Genomic DNA, 20,387 nt, shown 5'->3' on the forward strand with positions numbered 1-20,387 from the left:
ACTAGTCCCTCCCTGTAACCTGTAACTAGTCCTTCCCTGTAATCTGTAACTAGTCCCTCCCTGTAGCCTGTAACTAGTCCCTCCCTGTTTATATGTAACTAGTTAGTCCCTCCCTGTTTATATGTAACTAGTTAGTCCCTCCCTGTAATCTGTAACTAGTCCCTCCCTGTAATCTGTAACTAGTCCCTCCCTGTAATCTGTAACTAGTCCCTCCCTGTTTATATGTAACTAGTTAGTCCCTCCCTGTAATCTGTAACTAGTCCCTCCCTGTAATCTGTAACTAGTCCCTCCCTGTAATCTGTAACTAGTCCCTCCCTGTAATCTGTAACTAGTCCCTCCCTGTAATCTGTAACTAGTCCCTCCCTGTTTATATGTAACTAGTTAGTCCCTCCCTGTTTATATGTAACTAGTTAGTCCCTCCCTGTAATCTGTAACTAGTCCCTCCCTGTTTATATGTAACTAGTTAGTCCCTCCCTGTAATCTGTAACTAGTCCCTCCCTGTTTATATGTAACTAGTTAGTCCCTCCCTGTAATCTGTAACTAGTCCCTCCCTGTTTATATGTAACTAGTTAGTCCCTCCCTGTTTATATGTAACTAGTTAGTCCCTCCCTGTAATCTGTAACTAGTCCCTCCCTGTAATCTGTAACTAGTTAGTCCCTCCCTGTAATCTGTAACTAGTCCCTCCCTGTTTACATGTAACTAGTTAATCCCTCTCTGTTTATATGTAACTAGTTAGTCCCTCTCTTTTAATCTGTAACTAGTTAGTCCCTGTCTGTTTATCTGTAACTAGATCTATCTATTTATCTATCTATCTATCTATCTATCTCTCTCTCTCTCTCTCTCTGATCTATCTATCTATCTATCTATCTATCTATCTATCTATCTATCTATCTATCTCTCTCTCTCTCTCTCTCTCTCTCTCTCTCTCTCTCTGATCTATCTATCTATCTATCTATCTATCTATCTATCTATCTATCTATCTATCTATCTCTCTCTCTCTCTCTCTCTGATCTATCTATCTATCTATCTATCTATCTATCTATCTATCTATCTATCTATCTCTCTATCTATCTCTGTCTCTCTCTCTGATCTATGGATAATAAAAGGGACAGGGCCCAACATGGCGGTTGATGAAATGACATTTACGGACATTTAATGACATTTAGGATATTTGCCCCACTGGGCAAATATCCTACTGAAGAACTTGACAAGTGGCCAAACACAATCTCAGACCAATGGAAAATCTGTGTCTCTGTATTGAGGTTTGTTCCTTTGTTCCTTTGAGGCATCAGGGTGGGGAGAAGATCAAATGGCTTCCCCCTGGGGCAAATATTACATCTCAGTCTCACTGGGGCGATAAACCTGCCCTGATGGGGGCAAGTAGCAATAAAAGCTACAGTTGACCTGTTTTCTCTTGATTTTCCCATCGCAGTTTAATGAGATCTTGATGCCGTTCCCCCAGTGAGTGAGGCTGTAATGGGCCCCGGGGTGCCGCTCCGATATATACAGGAGATTGGTTCTGCCGGAGCTTTTGTAGGCCTCCATTGTGACGTCCATCAATGTATCTCTCAATGGCCTACTCAGCTACCCCATAGGGCAGAGACTGCTGCCCCTCACAGAGCAGATTGAAAGATTCTATGAGAAAGATGGAGGCAGGGAATGGTATCCCAGTAGGTGTGATCAGGGTGGAGCTCTCATATGTGCATCTTGCCCTACTGTCTCCATCTTGCCCTACTGTCCCCATCTTGCCCTGCTGTCTCCATCTTGCCCTACTGTCTCCATCTTGCCCTACTGTCCCCATCTTGCCCTACTGTCCCCATCTTGCCCTGCTGTCCCCATCTTGCCCTGCTGTCTCCATCTTGCCCTACTGTCTCCATCTTGCCCTACTGTCCCCATCTTGCCCTACTGTCTCCATCTTGCCCTACTGTCTCCATCTTGCCCTACTGTCTCCATCTTGACCTACTGTCTCCATCTTGCCCTACTGTCTCCATCTTGTCCTACTGTCTCCATCTTGCCCTACTGTCTCCATCTTGCCCTACTGTCTCCATCTTGTCCTACTGTCTCCATCTTGCCCTACTGTCCCCATCTTGCCCTACTGTCTCCATCTTGCCCTACTGTCTCCATCTTGCCCTACTGTCCCCATCTTGCCCTACTGTCTCCATCTTGTCCTACTGTCCCCATCTTGCCCTACTGTCTCCATCTTGCCCTACTGTCCCCATCTTGTCCTACTGTCTCCATCTTGTCCTACTGTCCCCATCTTGCCCTACTGTCTCCATCTTGTCCTACTGTCCCCATCTTGCCCTACTGTCTCCATCTTGTCCTACTGTCTCCATCCTGTCCTACTGTCTCCATCTTGCCCTACTGTCTCCATCTTGCCCTACTGCCTCCATCTTGTCCTACTGTCTCCATCTTGCCCTACTGTCCCCATCTTGCCCTACTGTCTCCATCTTGCCCTACTGTCTCCATCTTGCCCTACTGTCCCCATCTTGCCCTACTGTCTCCATCTTGTCCTACTGTCTCCATCTTGTCCTACTGTCTCCATCTTGCCCTACTGTCTCCATCTTGCCCTACTGTCTCCATCTTGTCCTACTGTCTCCATCTTGCCCTACTTTCCCCATCTTGCCCTACTGTCTCCATCTTGCCCTACTGTCTCCATCTTGTCCTACTGTCTCCATCTTGCCCTACTGTCCCCATCTTGCCCTACTGTCTCCATCTTGCCCTACTGTCTCCATCTTGCCCTACTTTCCCCATCTTGCCCTACTGTCTCCATCTTGTCCTACTGTCTCCATCTTGCCCTACTGTCTCCATCTTGCCCTACTGTCTCCATCTTGCCCTACTGTCTCCATCTTGTCCTACTGTCTCCATCTTGTCCTACTGTCTCCATCTTGCCCTACTGTCTCCATCTTGCCCTACTGTCTCCATCTTGTCCTACTGTCTCCATCTTGCCCTACTTTCCCCATCTTGCCCTACTGTCTCCATCTTGCCCTACTGTCTCCATCTTGCCCTACTGTCCCCATCTTGTCCTACTGTCTCCATCTTGCCCTACTGTCTCCATCTTGCCCTACTGTCTGCATCTTACCCTACTGTCTCCATCTTGCCCTACTAAACCTACCTAAGAGTGTAGCCGTTTGGGTCGCTACTGCAGGATCCCAGTTCTTAGCTGTCTCTATGAGATGTCACTAAGCAGAATATTTAGGTGTCTTCTAAAATGTGTTGCAAATGAGCTAAAAATGGAAAATGTGCCTAATTCTGTCTTTGGGATGGACAGTCTGTCGGAATAAAAGGGCGAGGCAATTGCACACCTGGGGGGGGGGTATCAGTTATTAGAGCGCACCTGCAGAACAGAGAGTGTTCCGCTAATTACAAGCAGCTTCTCTGAGAGACTGGCGAGGGGATACCCCCAAATCAGAGGCGCCCGAATGTTGATCAATGAGACACAATGGGAGCCCCCCCCCCATACATAAATCTTCCTGTGGCAAACAGATCGGCTGGGCTTGCAATCTGGCGGAACAGCGCTCAGCTTTATAAATCGCTTGCCGGCGGCTGCAAGGATCATTTTTAATCCTAATGGTGCCAGCGACTCCCTGATAAATATCCCCGAGCGCTCGGCGCAGACAAATAACTCGGGGAAGGAGGGATTGAGACAAAGCTAAAGATTCCCCAAAGAGGCAAAAATGCCCGAGTCTGTTGTGGGCCCTGTTACTAAGCAGCGCGGCACAGGAATTGCCCCGGGGGTGAGGTTTCATTGTCAAAGTACAAAATGGGGTTGGGTTATAGGTTATGTATATATTTGGTTTCGCCTGCGTTTCCTCGCCCCCCCAGAGAACCAGACATATAGGGGCCACTCTCACAAGGAGCACCAGGGAGCTGCTAAATATATTGGCCATAGGTGGCCAGTGTCTGAAACTCTTTGGTTACATTGCTGGACTCCATAGAGGACAGTTTGTGTCTGACACTCTTTGGTTACATTGCTGGACTCCATAGAGGACAGTTTATGCCTGAAACACTCTTTGGTTACATTGCCGGACTCCATAGAGGACAGTTTGTGCCTGAAACACTCTTTGGTTACATTGGCTGACTCCATAGAGGACAGTTTGTGCCTGAAACACTCTTTGGTTACATTGGCTGACTCCATACAGGACAGTTTGTGCCTGAAACACTCTTTGGTTACATTGGCTGACTCCATAGAGGACAGTTTGTGCCCGAAACACTCTTTGGTTACATTGCCGGACTCCATAGAGGACAGTTTGTGCCTGAAACACTCTTTGGTTACATTGGCTGACTCCATAGAGTACAGTTTGTGCCTGAAACACTCTTTGGTTACATTGGCTGACTCCATAGAGGACAGTTTGTGCCTGAAACACTCTTTGGTTACATTGGCTGACTCCATAGAGGACAGTTTGTGCCCGAAACACTCTTTGGTTACATTGCCGGACTCCATAGAGGACAATTTGTGTCTGGAACACTCTTTGGTTACATTGCCGGACTCAATAGAGGACAGTCTATGTCTGAAACAATCTTTGGTTATATTGCCGGACTCCATAGAGGACAGTTTGTGCCTGAAACAGTCTTTGGTTACATTGGCTGACTCCATAGAGGACAGTTTGTGCCTGAAACACTCTTTGGTTACATTGCCGGACTCCATAGAGGACAGTTTATGCCTGAAACACTCTTTGGTTACATTGCCGGACTCCATAGAGGACAATTTGTGTCTGGAACACTCTTTGGTTACATTGGCTGACTCCATAGAGTACAGTTTGTGTCTGGAACACTCTTTGGTTACATTGCTGGACTCAATAGAGGACAGTTTGTGCCTGAAACACTCTTTGGTTACATTGCCGGACTCCATAGAGTACAGTTTGTGTCTGGAACACTCTTTGGTTACATTGCTGGACTCCATAGAGGACAGTTTGTGTCTGAAACACTCTTTGGTAACATTGCCGGACTCAATAGAGGACAGTTTATGTCTGAAACACTCTTTGGTTATATTGCCGGACTCCATAGAGGACAGTTTGTGTCTGGAACACTCTTTGGTTACATTGCTGGACTCCATAGAGGACAGTTTGTGTCTGAAACACTCTTTGGTTACATTGCCGGACTCAATAGAGGACAGTTTGTGTCTGGAACACTCTTTGGTTACATTGCTGGACTCCATAGAGGACAGTTTGTGTCTGGAACACTCTTTGGTTACATTGCTGGACTCCATAGAGGACAGTTTGTGTCTGAAACACTCTTTGGTTACATTGCCGGACTCAATAGAGGACAGTTTATGTCTGAAACACTCTTTGGTTATATTGCCGGACTCCATAGAGGACAGTTTGTGTCTGGAACACTCTTTGGTTACATTGCTGGACTCTATAGAGGACATTTTGTGTCTGGAACACTCTTTGGTTACATTGCTGGACTCCATAGAGGACAGTTTGTGTCTGGAACACTCTTTGGTTACATTGCCGGACTCAATAGAGGACAGTCTATGTCTGAAACAATCTTTGGTTATATTGCCGGACTCCATAGAGGACAGTTTGTGTCTGGAACACTCTTTGGTTACATTGCTGGACTCTATAGAGGACAGTTTGTGTTAAAAACACTCTTTGGTTACATTGCTGGACTCAATAGAGGACAATTTGTGCCTGAAACACTCTTTGGTTACATAGGCAGACTCAATAGAGGACAGTTCGTGTCTGGAACACTCTTTGGTCACATTGCCGGACTCAATAGAGGACAGTTTGTGCCTGAAACACTCTTTGGTTATATTGCCGGACTCCATAGAGGACAGTTTGTGTCTGGAACACTCTTTGGTTACATTGCTGGACTCTATAGAGGACATTTTGTGTCTGGAACACTCTTTGGTTACATTGCTGGACTCCATAGAGGACAGTTTGTGTCTGGAACACTCTTTGGTTACATTGCCGGACTCAATAGAGGACAGTCTATGTCTGAAACAATCTTTGGTTATATTGCCGGACTCCATAGAGGACAGTTTGTGTCTGGAACACTCTTTGGTTACATTGCTGGACTCTATAGAGGACAGTTTGTGTTAAAAACACTCTTTGGTTACATTGCTGGACTCAATAGAGGACAATTTGTGCCTGAAACACTCTTTGGTTACATTGGCTGACTCAATAGAGGACAGTTCGTGTCTGGAACACTCTTTGGTCACATTGCCGGACTCCATACAGGACAGTTTGTGCCTGAAACACTCTTTGGTTACATTGGCTGACTCCATAGAGGACAGTTTGTGCCCGAAACACTCTTTGGTTACATTGCCGGACTCCATAGAGGACAGTTTGTGCCTGAAACACTCTTTGGTTACATTGGCTGACTCCATAGAGTACAGTTTGTGCCTGAAACACTCTTTGGTTACATTGGCTGACTCCATAGAGGACAGTTTGTGCCTGAAACACTCTTTGGTTACATTGGCTGACTCCATAGAGGACAGTTTGTGCCCGAAACACTCTTTGGTTACATTGCCGGACTCCATAGAGGACAATTTGTGTCTGGAACACTCTTTGGTTACATTGCCGGACTCAATAGAGGACAGTCTATGTCTGAAACAATCTTTGGTTATATTGCCGGACTCCATAGAGGACAGTTTGTGCCTGAAACAGTCTTTGGTTACATTGGCTGACTCCATAGAGGACAGTTTGTGCCTGAAACACTCTTTGGTTACATTGCCGGACTCCATAGAGGACAGTTTATGCCTGAAACACTCTTTGGTTACATTGCCGGACTCCATAGAGGACAATTTGTGTCTGGAACACTCTTTGGTTACATTGGCTGACTCCATAGAGTACAGTTTGTGTCTGGAACACTCTTTGGTTACATTGCTGGACTCAATAGAGGACAGTTTGTGCCTGAAACACTCTTTGGTTACATTGCCGGACTCCATAGAGTACAGTTTGTGTCTGGAACACTCTTGGTTACATTGCTGGACTCCATAGAGGACAGTTTGTGTCTGAAACACTCTTTGGTTACATTGCCGGACTCAATAGAGGACAGTTTATGTCTGAAACACTCTTTGGTTATATTGCCGGACTCCATAGAGGACAGTTTGTGTCTGGAACACTCTTTGGTTACATTGCTGGACTCCATAGAGGACAGTTTGTGTCTGAAACACTCTTTGGTTACATTGCCGGACTCAATAGAGGACAGTTTGTGTCTGGAACACTCTTTGGTTACATTGCTGGACTCCATAGAGGACAGTTTGTGTCTGGAACACTCTTTGGTTACATTGCTGGACTCCATAGAGGACAGTTTGTGTCTGAAACACTCTTTGGTTACATTGCCGGACTCAATAGAGGACAGTTTATGTCTGAAACACTCTTTGGTTATATTGCCGGACTCCATAGAGGACAGTTTGTGTCTGGAACACTCTTTGGTTACATTGCTGGACTCTATAGAGGACATTTTGTGTCTGGAACACTCTTTGGTTACATTGCTGGACTCCATAGAGGACAGTTTGTGTCTGGAACACTCTTTGGTTACATTGCCGGACTCAATAGAGGACAGTCTATGTCTGAAACAATCTTTGGTTATATTGCCGGACTCCATAGAGGACAGTTTGTGTCTGAAACACTCTTTGGTTACATTGCTGGACTCTATAGAGGACAGTTTGTGTTAAAAACACTCTTTGGTTACATTGCTGGACTCAATAGAGGACAATTTGTGCCTGAAACACTCTTTGGTTACATAGGCAGACTCAATAGAGGACAGTTCGTGTCTGGAACACTCTTTGGTCACATTGCCGGACTCAATAGAGGACAGTTTGTGTCTGAAACACTCTTTGGTTTCATTGGCAGACTCAATAGAGGACAGTTTGTGCCTGAAACACCCTTTGGTTACATTGCCTGACTCAATAGAGGACAGTTTGTGCCTGAAACACCCTTTGGTTACATTGCCTGACTCAATAGAGGACAGTTTGTGCCTGAAACACCCTTTGGTTACATTGGCAGACTCAATAGAGGACAGTTTGTGTCTGGAACACTCTTTGGTTACATTGCTGGACTCCATAGAGGACAGTTTGTGCCTGGAGCACTCTTTGGTTACATTGCTGGATTCAATAGAGGACAGTTTGTGCCTGAAACACCCTTTGGTTACATTTCTGGACTCCAGAGGACAGTTTGTGCCTGGAATGCCCTCAGTCTGCATGTGGAACATCTACCTCACCGGTTTGGGGCTCCCTCGAGGGCGCTTCACCTTGAACCTTACCTCGAAATTGTCCTTGGACTCCCCTGGGGTGGAAAAGTATCCACCTTCCCCACTGGGAAGGACCCTTTATCATTATTCCCCTTTCCCTTTAAAGTGCATAGGTACCCACGGACACTGGGATTGGGTGGGAGACGGACTGGACTGTAGGTTTGGTGTTGGTGGGACCCTCCTGATCCTTGCTGACCCTCCTGGTCATGTTGCACTGATAGAATTGTGTTTCTAATGATTAAAGTTGTGTTCTCTGCAGCCAAGTATGGCTTACAGTTCCCCAGGTGGGGGGACCCCAAGATCTACTTTACACCCCTGATAGCTGTAAATAAGTTGCAAGTAAGGTGCAACATGCAGTAAATTGCAAGCCTTTACTTATTTTTCCTGCTGCAGAGCCCATTGGTTGCCTGAGTTCCCAGGGGAGGTACAAAATGGAATCTATTTGGACCTGTTCATATTTTTGCATTATTTCATACAGTGGGGTTCATTTATCAACAGTGGGCAAATTTGCCCATGGGCAGTAACCCATAGCAACCAATCAGTAATTACATTTTTTCAGCCAGCTACAAGACCAATGAATGTAACAATTTTATTAGTTGCCATGGGTTACTGCCCATGGGCAAATTTGCCCACTGTTGATAAATGAACCCCAGTCTTTATATTGATGTATTTTGTTCTTGTGCATCATTAATGGGTCAAAATGGGTTTTCCAGGGGCTGTATATAGGGACCCATAGGGTTAACAGTATCTACGGATGTAAATTCCCCTAGTTGCTAGGCACTGCCGAAATGGCCAATGAGCACTCCATTCACTCCAAATTAGCTGGATTAGATTAGAAGCAGTAAGGGAACCCTCTCTTGTGCCCCCAAAGGCCCCCCAATGCCTTTCCTTAGTCAGAACTCAGTACCCCCCAAATCCCCCCCTAACTGGCCTTCAGGCTGGGCCCCCTTAGCCCATAACAAGGTTACAGATATATAGAAACATTGGGGTAACAGTCACCCCGCTATAGTTCCAGGGGTACCCAGGGCACAAATAAGCACTCACCCCAAATCCCCCCCTAACTGGCCTTCAGGCTGGGCCCCCTTAGCCCATAACAAGGTTACAGATATATAGAAACATTGGGGTAACAGTCACCCCGCTATAGTTCCAGGGGTACCCAGGGCACAAATAAGCCCTCACCCCAAATCCCCCCTAACTGTCCTTCAGGCTGGGCCCCCTTAGCCCATAACAAGGTTACAGATATATAGAAACATTGGGGTAACAGTCACCCCGCTATAGTTCCAGGGGTACCCAGGGCACAAATAAGCACCCCAAATCCCCCCCTAACTGGCCTTCAGGCTGGGCCCCCTTAGCCCATAACAAGGTTACAGATATATAGAAACATTGGGGTAACAGTCACCCCGCTATAGTTCCAGGGGTACCCAGGGCACAAATAAGCACTCACCCCAAATCCCCCCCTAACTGGCCTTCAGGCTGGGCCCCCTTAGCCCATAACAAGGTTACAGATATATAGAAACATTGGGGTAACAGTCACCCCAATTGGGGACACAATGATTTCTTTATATATTTCGGGGGGCACTAATGAAGCTGCAACTCGGTTCCTTTTATTTTTAATGAATTTCTCAGCAAACTCAGTTGAGCCCCCACACAGATCCCCCCCAGACAGGAAGGGGCCGTATTCTGAGCGCACACATTACCTGGGATTGGCTGATATTAGCCCTCAGTGACTAATTAAACGGTGTCAGAGGCAATTTAATTAAGCAAACAGCGTGCGTCTGCGGCCAGAGATACCGTATCCGCGCTCGTCGCTCACGACAACAAGGAAGAGCAATTAATTGTAGGGGGGGGGGGCAGGCGCTGGGGGCGGTTGGGGGTTTAATTTACGGGGGTTTAATTGCAGTTCGTTACCCGCTGCACAAAGAGATATTTACTGGCAACATTTCTTCATCCGCAATCGGAATAAAGGGAAATGTTGGTCCCGGCAGCCTGAGGCCTCTCTCTTGCCCTGTCGCTTGCACTCTGTATCGGCAACTTGGCTTATGGGGGGGGCAGCTCCGGCCGCAAACAGTATCACAGGGCAAGGGAATGACTGGGAATAACTGGGAATAATAGGGAATGACTGGGAATAACTAGGAATAATAGGGAATGACTGGGAATAACTGGGAATAATAGGGAATGACTGGGAATAACTGGGAATAATAGGGAATGACTGGGAATAACTGGGAATAATAGGGAATGACTGGGAATAACTGGGAATAATAGGGAATGACTGGGAATAACTGGGAATAATAGGGAATGACTGGGAATAACTGGGAATAATAGGGAATGACTGGGAATAACTGGGAATAATAGGGAATAACTGGGAATAACTAGGAATAATAGGGAATGACTGGGAATAACTGGGAATAATAGGGAATGACTGGGAATAACTGGGAATAATAGGGAATGACTGGGAATAACTGGGAATAATAGGGAATGACTGGGAATAACTGGGAATAATAGGGAATGACTGGGAATAACTGGGAATAATAGGGAATAACTGGGAATAACTAGGAATAATAGGGAATGACTGGGAATAACTGGGAATAATAGGGAATGACTGGGAATAATAGGGAATGACTGGGAATAACTGGGAATAATAGGGAATGACTGGGAATAACTGGGAATAATAGGGAATAACTGGGAATAACTAGGAATAATAGGGAATGACTGGGAATAACTGGGAATAATAGGGAATGACTGGGAATAACTGGGAATAATAGGGAATGACTGGGAATAACTGGGAATAACTGGGAATAATAGGGAATAACTGGGAATAACTAGGAATAATAGGGAATGACTGGGAATAACTGGGAATAATAGGGAATGACTGGGAATAACTGGGAATAACTGGGAATAATAGGGAATAACTGGGAATAACTAGGAATAATAGGGAATGACTGGGAATAACTGGGAATAATAGGGAATGACTGGGAATAACTGGGAATAATAGGGAATGACTGGGAATAACTGGGAATAATAGGGAATGATTGGGAATAACTGGGAATAATAGGGAATGACTGGGAATAATAGGGAATGACTGGGAATGATTGGGAATAACTGGGAATGATTGGGAATAACTGGGAATAATAGGGAATGACTGGGAATAACTGGGAATAATAGGGAATGACTGGGAATAACTGGGAATGACTGGGAATAACTGGGAATAATAGGGAATAACTGTGAATGACTGTGAATAACTGGGAATAACTGGGAATGACTGTGAATGACTGTGAATAACTGGGAATAACTGGGAATAACTGGGAATAACTGTGAATGACTGGGAATAACTGGGAATAATAGGGAATGACTGGGAATAACTGGGAATGACTGGGAATAACTGGGAATAACTGGGAATGACAGATTTTTACCCTCATGTTTCAGTTTAAAAGGGTAAAATGAGATTATCCCCCCCCCCGGCGCTCAGATAATAACAACCCCCCTAATAAATAAAACATCCCCCCATTTGCTGAGTTGCTGCATCAACAATAACAGCAGAACTGGGACGTCCAACCTAATTGGGCAGATATCGGACCCTCGGCCGCCCAACTCCCGGGCACATTCATTTGTCCATTAACCCCTTCAGGCCCATATCAGCACATTGTGGGACTTGGCACTCAGGGGGTCTGTAATCTCCCACCCAGTGGGGCAATTATCAGCCAATCAGTAATGTTCCCAGGAAGATGCCCCCGAGGGATGTATTATTGCCCCCACTCTCTGTATCAGCGACTGTCTGTGGCCCTGAGAGACATCCTGTGACCCTGGGGAGACTGCTATCTGCCCCCGTAATGTTCCCATGATGCACCCTGTCGGGGCTCTGACGCTGGAAACTGTTGCTATGGGATTTTTCAGGGATTTCCTTGAGGTTCAGGGAACAGTGAGCGGAGAATTCGGTGCCATTTATTGGCCGATGTTCCCTTTAAAGCAACAATCGCTCCTCATTGCCCCCCGTGACTCCCACTCGCAGCCTCTGCCCCCCAGTAAATTGCTTCCATGTTACACTTGACGTGAGTTAATAAAATCAGTTGGCGCTGCCGGAGGTTCTGCGGTGCCGGAGTCCAACTCACACTGAGGGTCGGAAGGAACCGGGAGAGACAAATGGGAATCTGTAGCGGCGCTCACTCTCCGACTGCTGAAATGGGTTTATTCTCTTATTCACAGCCGTCTGGGTCTGTCCAACTGGGTCTCACCGCCTGGGTCTGTCCAACTGGGTCTCTCCAACTGGGTCTGTCCAACTGGGTCTCACCGCCTGGGTCTGTCCAACTGGGTCTGTCCAACTGGGTCTCACCAACTGGGTCTTTCCAACTGGGTCTCACCGCCTGGGTCTGTCCAACTGGGTCTGTCCAACTGGGTCTCACCAACTGGGTCTGTCCAACTGGGTCTCACCAACTGGGTCTGTCCAACTGGGTCTGTCCAACTGGGTCTCACCGCCTGGGTCTGTCCAACTGGGTCTGTCCAACTGGGTCTCACCGCCTGGGTCTGTCCAACTGGGTCTCACCACCTGGGTCTGTCCAACTGGGTCTCACCGCCTGGGTCTGTCCAACTGGGTCTGTCCAACTGGGTCTCACCAACTGGGTCTGTCCAACTGGGTCTCACCGCCTTGGTCTGTCCAACTGGGTCTCACCGCCTGGGTCTGTCCAACTGGGTCTGTCCAACTGGGTCTCACCGCCTGGGTCTGTCCAACTGGGTCTGTCCAACTGGGTCTCACCGCCTGGGTCTGTCCAACTGGGTCTCACCGCCTGGGTCTGTCCAACTGGGTCTGTCCAACTGGGTCTCACCAACTGGGTCTGTCCAACTGGGTCTGTCCAACTGGGTCTCACCGCCTGGGTCTGTCCAACTTGGTCTCACCGCCTTGGTCTGTCCAACTGGGTCTGTCCAACTGGGTCTCACCAACTGGGTCTGTCCAACTGGGTCTCACCGCCTGGGTCTGTCCAACTGGGTCTCACCAACTGGGTCTGTCCAACTGGGTCTCACCGTTTGGGTCTGTACAACTGGGTCTCACTAATGCCCTTGTGGCTGAATGGGAGCAACTCCCAGCAACACTGTTCCACCATCTAGTGGGAACCTTCCCAGAAGGGCAGGGGCAGTTATAGCAGCAAGGGGAGGGGGGGCCCAACTGCCCCCCTGTGGGATGGAACCCCGACTGTGAGCCTGACCCCCAACATCACTGCCCAGCCTCACTAATGCCCTTGTGGCTGAATGGGAGCAACTCCCAGCAACACTGTTCCACCATCTAGTGGGAACCTTCCCAGAAGGGCAGGGGCAGTTACCGCAGCAAGGGGAGGGGGCAACCCAACTGCCCCCCTGTGGGATGGAACCCCGACTGTGAGCCTGACCCCCAACATCACTGCCCAACCTCACTAATGCCCTTGTGGCTGAATGGGAGCAACTCCCAGCAACACTGTTCCACCATCTAGTGGGAACCTTCCCAGAAGGGCAGGGGCAGTTATAGCAGCAAGGGGAGGGGGGGCCCAACTGCCCCCCTGTGGGATGGAACCCCGACTGTGAGCCTGACCCCCAACATCACTGCCCAGCCTCACTAATGCCCTTGTGGCTGAATGGGAGCAACTCCCAGCAACACTGTTCCACCATCTAGTGGGAACCTTCCCAGAAGGGCAGGGGCAGTTATAGCAGCAAGGGGAGGGGGCAACCCAACTGCCCCCCTGTGGGATGGAACCCCGACTGTGAGCCTGACCCCCAACATCACTGCCCAACCTCACTAATGCCCTTGTGGCTGAATGGGAGCCCACAATTCCATCACCTAAAGAATCGTTCATCATAGACAGTTCCGTCCCATCTCTTATTTGTTCTGAATTCCTGACTTGGCTCCTCCCACCCCGACACAAACCTACATCACTTTAATGTATTTGCCGCCATGTTTTGCAGTTACATTATAGAATAAATGGCGGTTGTTGCACATGTGGCGCCATTAGAGCGGATCCGGCGCCCGACTCCTTTATTCCGTATGCAAACAATTGTGTTGGGTTAATGTAGCGGAATAATTGGGGACGTCCGTCAGAGGGGCGACACCATGAGCGGTGGATTTCTGCAGAAAAAAAGGAAAATGATACAATTGCTGAGAAAAAAACACAGAACAATTGCTGATTCAGTGATATTTACTGGCGCTGGTTCCGCGGGTCTCTGGGAGGCGCTGGGTTACATTGTATTTACTTGTACAACTTATTGTCTTGGCTTTAGCTTCCCCTTTAATTCACTTGTGAATTTATTGTTCTCTCATTCTGTTCAGTCTTTACTCCCTGAACCCAGTCAGAACCAACGTCCTGAGCCCAATCTGATCCAACTGTTTGGCCTTACTCCCCCCATCCTCCCTCTTCTCCCCCTTCTATATTTCCCCTCTCCCCCCATTTGTGTCTCTACTCCCCGAACCCCCTTTCCCTTCCCCTCTCTCCTTCTGTCTCTCATCCCCTCTCCTTTCCTTTCTATTCCCCCCCCAACTGTTTGGCCTTACTCCCCCCATCCTCCCTCTTCTCCCCCTTCTATATTTCCCCTCTCCCCCCATTTGTGTCTCTACTCCCCGAACCCCCTTTCCCTTCCCCTCTCTCCTTCTGTCTCTCATCCCTCTCCTTTCCTTTTCTATTCCCCCCCCCCCCAACTGTTTGGCCTTACTCCCCCCCATCCTCCCTCTTCTCCCCCCTTCTATATTTCCCCTCTCCCCCCATTTGTCTCTCTACTCCCCGAACCCCCTTTCCCTTCCCCTCTCTCCTTCTGTCTCTCATCCCCTCTCCTTTCCTTTTCTATTCCCCCCCCCAACTGTTTGGCCTTACTCCCCCCATCCTCCCTCTTCCCCCCCTTCTATATTTCCCCTCTCCCCCCATTTGTCTCTCTACTCCCCGAACCCCCTTTCCCTTCTCTCATCCTTTCCTTTTCTATTCCACCTTTTCACTCTCAGGGGTTTTAATGGGGGGGATTTGGGGACCCCTCTCTATAACCCGTCAGTATTTTGGGGTTCTGTTTATTGATTCCCAGCCTGACTGTTGATGCCCCAGGAAGCCCCTTCTTGCCCCGGGGTTCCCAGGAGTCCCAGTTCTTTTCCCACAGGAAGGGTCGGATCATTTTCCGTAGAAGCCGCAGGGACAATGAGTCTCGGAGGGAAAGTAGAACAATTGGAGCGGCGCCTCTCACTGGAGAAACATCGGTTCCGGCCCAGAACCTCAGAACCTCCCCTGGGTGGGGGGGAATGTGCACTGATGCCCCAGTTCTGCCTCACTTTCTGGCACCCAGTATCCCAGTTATGGGGGGCACACAAGTCACTGATGTACAAGGAAACAAAATGATATAAAGGCCTCACTGATTGGCCCCCCGTCTGTGGCAGAGAAACGCGGTTCCGTGTGACCTACAAAACAATCGGAACGTTGCGCAGAAGGAGCAGCGACTGTTTCTGGGGGGGGGGGGGGGGTTAAGTGCTGTGCGGCTGTAACATTTGCTGCAGTCAATACGCCAGTTCCTGAGTCACTTTCTGAGATGTTTATTCCCAAACCACTTGCCCCCATTCTGATTGGGATCGTTTCCATGGATCAGAGACCCTGTTGGTTGATACAGCTCCTAGGGGGGATCTAGGGCTGCATGAGGGGCGGTGGGGGGGGGGGGGGGGTGTATTTTTCATGGGCAATTCCCCATCTCAAGAGCATTAACACTACTTTTATCCTCATCTGAGAAACACGAAAATCACTAAGGGTCTGTGACCAATGAAGGGATATGTTTAAATCCCACACAGCAAAGATCAAGAACAATTTAGTTGGACAGATTGGCTGACCTGGCAGCCATTTTCCCTCTGACATCATCAGTGACGTTTCCATCTGAAAAACAGCTCACGTGCACGTGTAAGGTTCATGCAATGAGGAATGCAGGCTTACACAGGCGGAACTTACTTTGATATAAAGTTCAGCTTTGATTGAGCACTGTAAGGGTTAAGCTGGGCAGTCGGGCAATGTACATACTGGGGCAATACGTTGCTACCCACAATGCCTTGGGGCCCTAAGAGGATAAAGTCTCGGCACAAGAACCCGAGGCCTCACTGCTTCTTTCTAAATTCCACGGAAAACCCCAGGTTTACAGATCTGCATTTTCATTCAGCACTCAAAGGGTTAAGGGCAATGACAAACCGTCATTATGGGCTGTGGCCCCTTCCCAGGCAGATAACTGCCCCCCCCCCATATGATTCTAAACTGACAGCCAAGAGCTTCATCCCGGCAGCAGTCAGCCAGTTAAAGGGTAAGTAAAGGGTCATTAAACCCAACAGAATAACAAATTGCCCCTCCCCAGATGGAGGCAAAGGCCTCTAAATTCATCAGCCTAATGAAACTCCTGTTCCCACAGACACAGGTGCTACGAGTGTATTTCGGGCCTGGATGAATAATGAGCCGCGGTGCCAGTGGGTCGGGGGCTGCGGGGGGGACGGTGCTGCCTGCTGGGGGGGGGGGGGAGAAGTCATTAGCTCGGCGGGTAGAGAAGCTTCTATGTAAATCCGCAGGACTTCATTAGCGCACTGAGGGCTCATCCCCGGCCTCCTTGGCCTCCCATCTCAAAAATATATTGCCCCCCCCCGCCCCTCCTCTCAGGCACCGACTGGGCCAATTACTGGGTTTCAGTGAATCACAAAATAGAACATTCTAAATCCGATGGGAAAATGCCCATTAGAGTCGGATCATCCGCAGATCGCTGCATTGTAGCCCCGCCCAGTAATATCAAGGCCCCACCTCTTTTCTGCCCTGTGACATCACAGCTCGCTTCTTTCTTTCCCCTATGACGTCACACCCTGCCTGGCAAAGAAAGCCGGGAGAGGTGGCAACCCTACGCCCAATAGGGCCCCACACCCATGGGTGGGCGCCAATGAAATGAGAGAGAGCACGGTAAAAAGGCGGGGTTACACTGTCAGTCACATGGAGGGGGAGAGGCAGAGACTATTTGCCCCCCAGCCTTGGAACCCTGTGCCGGCCGGCAACACCTTGTGTAGGGGCCCCGCCAAAATGGTCCCAAATGGGCCCAGCAGTATAAGACCGGCCCTAAACCCGAGGCCCCGGCACAGACAGGGCACTTACAGATACAGACGGCCGGACAAGGTGGCAATAAGGGCCCCAGTACCAGGGGCCACATTCCCTTCACTGGGTGCCGTAATATCTGGAACCCAATTGGCGCAGATTTATAACCCAATTGAAGGGATTCTGGTGCCGCCCAGTTGCTGACTCTGCGGATTTCATGTATTCTGGTGATCGGGGGCCCTTGTACCAATCAGGGGCCCCATGGGGGTGGGAGAGAGGGGCAGCAGGGTCTCTGGTTCTTTCATTCCTTCTCCTTTAATCATGGCGCCTCTTTAGCCGACAGATGCAGCCAAAGCCATTTTGATCTCCGGCGCCGGATTCAAACGCCGCAGCCGCTTATCAGAGTTTCATGCAGAACAGAGAGAAGACACAGAGAGTCCGGATCAAATATCCTTTCTAGATAAGTCGTTGGTTTCTTCCAAGGGAGAATCCTCAGCACAAATGGCAAATATTAATCTGCCGCGGCTCCGGGGCCCCAACGTTTGGGTCTGAACGGGAAAACATTTCATTCACAGACGGGAATCAGACACTTTATTCCTTTTATCTGCATAGTCAGACATTGGGCCCCGGGCCCCCCCCCCAGCCCCCCAGCCGCTGCAGCCAATAACCAACCCCCCTGTGTCCTTGGGATATTGATGAACCCCACATTTGCTTCCTGGAAAAATGCGGGGCCCCCAATGTGCAGTACAGTGCCCCCATCTCTTTAAACAGATTTATACTGAGCACCCAAGAGCTCTCATTTCCCTACAGAAATAGGGGTTGGTAGCACTAGGTAGGTACCTAATATATAGGGGCAGAGACAGGGGAAAGTGTTGGAAGGGTTACTGCCTGCCCTGCTCTCATTTCCCTACAGAAATAGGGGTTGGTAGCACTAGGTAGGTACCTAATATATAGGGGCAGAGACAGGGGAAAGTGTTGGAAGGGTTACTGCCTGCCCTGCTCTCATTTCCCTACAGAAATAGGGGTTGGTAGCACTAGGTAGGTACCTAATATATAGGGACAGAGACAAGGGAAAGTGTTGGAAGGGTTACTGCCTGCCCTGCTCTCATTTCCCTACAGAAATAGGGGTTGGTAGCACTAGGTAGGTACCTAATATATAGGGGCAGAGACAGGGGAAAGTGTTGGAAGGGTTACTGCCTGCCCTGCTCTCATTTCCCTACAGAAATAGGGGTTGGTAGCACTAGGTAGGTACCTAATATATAGGGGCAGAGACAGGGGAAAGTGTTGGAAGGGTTACTGCCTGCCCTGCTCTCATTTCCCTACAGAAATAGGGGTTGGTAGCACTAGGTAGGTACCTAATATATAGGGGCAGAGACAGGGGAAAGTGTTGGAAGGGTTACTGCCTGCCCTGCTCTCAGTTCCCTACAGAAATAGGGGTTGGTAGCACTAGGTAGGTACCTAATATATAGGGGCAGAGACAGGGGAAAGTGTTGGAGCGGATCAGCGCAATTTCATTGCAATATTAGACACACTCGGCAGCGACTGGGCCATTTCGCAGGACCCTGTGATTTACCCCCCCCCCCACATACTGCAGATTTCCCATTATGCTCTGCCCTTTCCCTTGGCCGAGACTTATTATCACGTACTTAACTCCGCGTGGGGGGCGATTGCTGTTTAATGGCACAGAGAGCGGCGCAGACATGGAGACACTGAGACAGAAGGGAAAACAAAGCCCACGGAGCAGTTAATCAGCGCATTAGTCGTGCCCGTTGGTGCAACACTGCTATTTACTGGGCAAATACCGTCATTAATGGAAAAGACTGCGTATGGATAATGGATACAATGAATGCCAGGCTGGGTGGGTACAACATGGAGGCAAACAGCGGTGCCGCCATCTTCCATAATTATTTGCCCACTGGGTGGCGCCGGGGAGCCCATAAATGACATTTGGGATGATATCAATAAGTCAATAAGTTTATATTCAATATTTTTCTGAATTAAAGTAGACTCCATATCCTGTAGGTAGGTTGGATCCCATTGGCTCAGAAAGAACCAGGTGACTCTCCAGTAGACTCCATATCCTGTAGGTAGGTTGGATCCCATTGGCTCAGAAAGAACCAGGTGACTCTCCAGTAGACTCCATATCCTGTAGGTAAGTTGGATCCCATTGGCTCAGAAAGAACCAGGTGACTCTCCAGTAGACTCCATATCCTGTAGGTAGGTTTGATCCCATTGGCACAGGCAGAACCAGGTGACTCTCCAGTAGACTCCATATCCTGTAGGTAGGTTGGATCCCATTGGCACAGGCAGAACCAGGTGACTCTCCAGTACACTCCATATCCTGTAGGTAGGTTGGATCCCATTGGCTCAGAAAGAACCAGGTGACTCTCCAGTACACTCCATATCCTGTAGGTAGGTTGGATCCCATTGGCTCAGAAAGAACCAGGTGACTGTCCAGTACACTCCATATCCTGTAGGTAGGTTGGATCCCATTGGCTCAGAAAGAACCAGGTGACTCTCCAGTACACTCCATATCCTGTAGGTAGGTTGGATCCCATTGGCTCAGAAAGAACCAGGTGACTCTCCAGTAGACTCCATATCCTGTAGGTAGGTTGGATCCCATTGGCTCAGAAAGAACCAGGTGACTCTCCAGTAGACTCCATATCCTGTAGGTAGGTTGGATCCCATTGGCTCAGAAAGAACCAGGTGACTCTCCAGTAGACTCCATATCCTGTAGGTAGGTTGGATCCCATTGGCACAGGCAGAACCAGGTGACTCTCCAGTAGACTCCATATCCTATAGGTAGGTTGGATCCCATTGGCACAGGCAGAACCAGGTGACTCTCCAGTAGGCTCCATATCCTGTAGGTAGGTTGGATCCCATTGGCACAGGCAGAACCAGGTGACTCTCCAGTACACTCCATATCCTGTAGGTAGGTTGGATCCCATTGGCTCAGAAAGAACCAGGTGACTGTCCAGTACACTCCATATCCTGTAGGTAGGTTGGATCCCATTGGCTCAGAAAGAACCAGGTGACTCTCCAGTACACTCCATATCCTGTAGGTAGGTTGGATCCCATTGGCTCAGAAAGAACCAGGTGACTCTCCAGTAGACTCCATATTCTGTAGGTAGGTTGGATCCCATTGGCACAGGC

The sequence above is a fragment of the Xenopus tropicalis genome, chromosome 7, assembly GCF_000004195.4.
Source record: "Xenopus tropicalis strain Nigerian chromosome 7, UCB_Xtro_10.0, whole genome shotgun sequence".
In the NCBI taxonomy this organism is placed as follows: domain Eukaryota; kingdom Metazoa; phylum Chordata; class Amphibia; order Anura; family Pipidae; genus Xenopus; species Xenopus tropicalis.